Genomic DNA, 3508 nt, shown 5'->3' on the forward strand with positions numbered 1-3508 from the left:
ATTTATTGATAGCCACAGACCAGTGTTATAGTGTCCCAATATCAAGGTTGGGAACTCAGGAAGTCGATTACAATTAGAATAGCTTAATTAATCATTAAAGAAAATCCATATCATTCTCCCAATCGGTTTCCATATTACAGAATATGGCAGAGCAATGGCTTACCTCTCAGCTCTTCAGTTGTGCCAGTGAGACAGTTTGGACTTGTCCAGTGTAGTTTGTCAGTAACAGGTTGAATTGAACCAGCCTGGGTACAAAAACTGCTTAAAACTATATTTACATCACTCAGAACCCTGTTAGTGGGGAGTTACAGTGTTCAAATTATATCCTAATAAGGTAAAATCACATTTTATTTGTCAAATGCGCAGAGTACAGCAGGTGTAGACATTACCGTGAAATTCTTACTTACAAGTCCTTAACCAACAATGCAGTTAAGAAAATATAGTTAATAATTTACAAAATAAACTAAAGTAAAAAATAACAATAACTAGGCTATATACAGGGGGTAACGGTACTGAGTCGATGTGCTGGGGTACAGGTTAGTTGGCCAAAAGTTTTAGAACACCTACTCGTTCAAGGGTTTTTCTTCATTTTTTACTATTTTCTACATTGTAGAATAATAGTGAAGACATCAAAACTATGAAATAACACATGTAATCATGTAGTAACCAAAAAGTGTTAAACAAATCAAAATATATTTGTGATTCTTCAAAAAGCCACCCTTTGCCTTGATAACAGCTTTGCACACTTGGCATTCTCTCAACCAGATTCATGAGGCACCTGGTATGCATTTCAATTAACAGGTGTGCCTTCTTAAAAATACATTTATGGAATGTATTTCCTTAATGTGTTTGAGCCAATCAATTGTGTTGTGACAAGGTAAGGGGTATACCGAAGATAGCCCAATAATGGTAAAAGACCAAGTCCATATTATGGCAAGAACAGCTCAAATATGCAAAGAGAAATGACAGTCCGTCATTACTTTAAGACATGAAGGCCTGCCAATACGGAACATTTCAAGAACTTTGAAAGTTACTTCAAGTGCAGTCACAAAAACCATCAAGCGCTATGATGAAACTGGCTCTCATGAGGAACGCCACAGGAATGGAAGACCCAGAGTTACCTCTGCTGCAGAGGAAAAGTTCATTTGAGTTACCATCCTCAGATTGCAGCCCAAATAAATGCTTCACAGAGTTCAAGTAACAGACACATCTTAACATCAACTTTCAGAGGAGACAATGTGATTCTATGAGGCCAGACTCTGGGAGACGAGAAGCAAGTACAGAAACATCAACTGTTTAGAGGAGACAGACCTTCATGGTCGAATTGCTGCAAAGAAACCACTACTAAAGGACACCAATAAGAAGAAGAGACTTGCTTGGACCCAGAAACACGAGCAATGGATTTATTTAGAATTCAAGGCACACCTAACCAGCATGGCTACCACAGCATTCTGCAGCGATACGCCATCCCATCTACTTTGGGCTTAGTGGGACTATCATTTGTTTTTCAACAAGACAATGACCCAACACACCTCCTGGCTGTGTAAGGGCTATTTTACCAAGAAGGACAGTGATGGATTGCTGCATCAGATGACCTGGCCTCCACAATCCCCCGACCTCAACCAAATCGGTTTAGGATGAGTCAGACCGCAGAGCGAAGGAAAAGCAGCCAACAAGTGCTCAGCATACGTGGGAACGCCATCAAGACTGTTGGAAAAGCATTCCAGGTGAAGCTGGTTGAGAGAATGCCAAGAGTGTAAAAAACTGTCATCAAGACCAAGGGTGGCTATTTGAAGAATCTCAAATATAAAATATATTTTGATTTGTTTAACACTTTTGGTTACTACATTATTCCATATGTGTTATTTCAGAGTTTTGATGTCTTCACTATTATTCTACAATGTGGAAAATAGTACAAATAAAGAAAAACCCTTGAATGAGTCGGTGTTCTAAAACTTTTGATCAACTAACCTGTACCCCAGCACTATAATAAACAGCGAGTAGCAGCAGTGTAAAAATAAGGGGGGTCAATGTAGATAGTCCGGTGGCCATTTGATTAATTGTTCAGCAGTCTTACGCTTGGGGGTAGAATCTGTTAATGAGCCTTGGCGCTGCGGTACCACTTGCCCTGTGGTAGCAGAGATAACAGTCTATGACTTGGGTGACTGGAGTCTTGACAATTTTTTGGGCCTTCCTCTGACACCGTCTAGTATATACAGTACCTTCAGAAAGTATTCAGACCCCTTTACTTTCCCCACATTTTGTTACGTTAAAGCCTTATTCTAAAATGTATTACATTTTTCCCCTCATCAATCTACGCACAATACCACCTAATGACAAAGCAAAACAATTGATTTTTGTTACTTTATAATAAAAAATAATGAAATCCCATTTACATAAGTACTCAGTACTTGGTTGAAGCACCTTCGGCAGCAATTAGGGTTGAACATTTTGGGGAATATTCAGAGGTGGACACTTTCTGTGGGAATTAACACAAATATATGCAAATTAATATTAATACCATTTAAATGTAGATGTTTTTTGCATTGGATATATTTACCATATCATATGGAGACAGAAACAAACCTTTTACCTTATCATAAGTAGACATAATTGCAAATGATTCCAATAGAAATAAAAACTTTAAATAAATGAGTTGACTCTTCACATGGGATGATTTCACTGAACAACAAAAGAAAGGGAATATTGAATGATCTCCAATTATCCATCGCATCTCCCTAAAATGTTTTCAACATACATCTGTACAATGATAGTCTAGAAATGAAAGCTTTGGAAGCCTGAGTGGAAGACAACCATGTCTTCTCCCTGGACCTCCTCAATGTCAACCTCTTGAACATCAGACTCTGAGGCCTCATCTTCACTGTCACTTTCCAACCTTGTTGAGGATGGCTCGTTGTCAGGCTCAAAAAGCCTCAAATTTTCCTGGATGGCCACCAATTTTTCAACACTTGTATTGGTCAGCCTGTTGCGTGCTTTGGTGTGTGTGTTCCCAAACAAAGACCAGTTACGCTCTGAGGCAGCTGATGTTGGTGGGATTTGGAGGATGATGGAGGCAACAGGGGTAAGAGCCTCAGATCCACAAAGTCCCTTCCACCAGGTGGCTGATGAGATATGTTGGCACGACTGTCATATTGCATCTCCATCCCAAAGTTGGAAGTGTACTTTGCCAGACTACCAAGAACCTTGCCCTCATCCAAGCCAAGGTGGCGAGACACGGTAGTGATGACAACATAGGCCTTGTTGATCTCTGCACCAGACAGGATGCTCTTGACAACATACTTGGGGTCCAACATGTACGCTGCGGCATGTATGGGCTTCAGACTGAAGTCTTCACTCTTTTTGATGTATTTCACAACTGCAGTTTCCTCTGCTTGGATCAACAGTGAAGTGGGCAGGGCAGTACGGATTTATTTTCTTGCATCTGAAAGCAGAGTCTGAACATCAGACCGGATGGCATTGTCTTCCTCAATCTGTGCAATGGCTACTG

The sequence above is a fragment of the Oncorhynchus keta genome, chromosome 14 (genome assembly GCF_023373465.1).
Source record: "Oncorhynchus keta strain PuntledgeMale-10-30-2019 chromosome 14, Oket_V2, whole genome shotgun sequence".
NCBI lineage: Eukaryota > Metazoa > Chordata > Actinopteri > Salmoniformes > Salmonidae > Oncorhynchus > Oncorhynchus keta.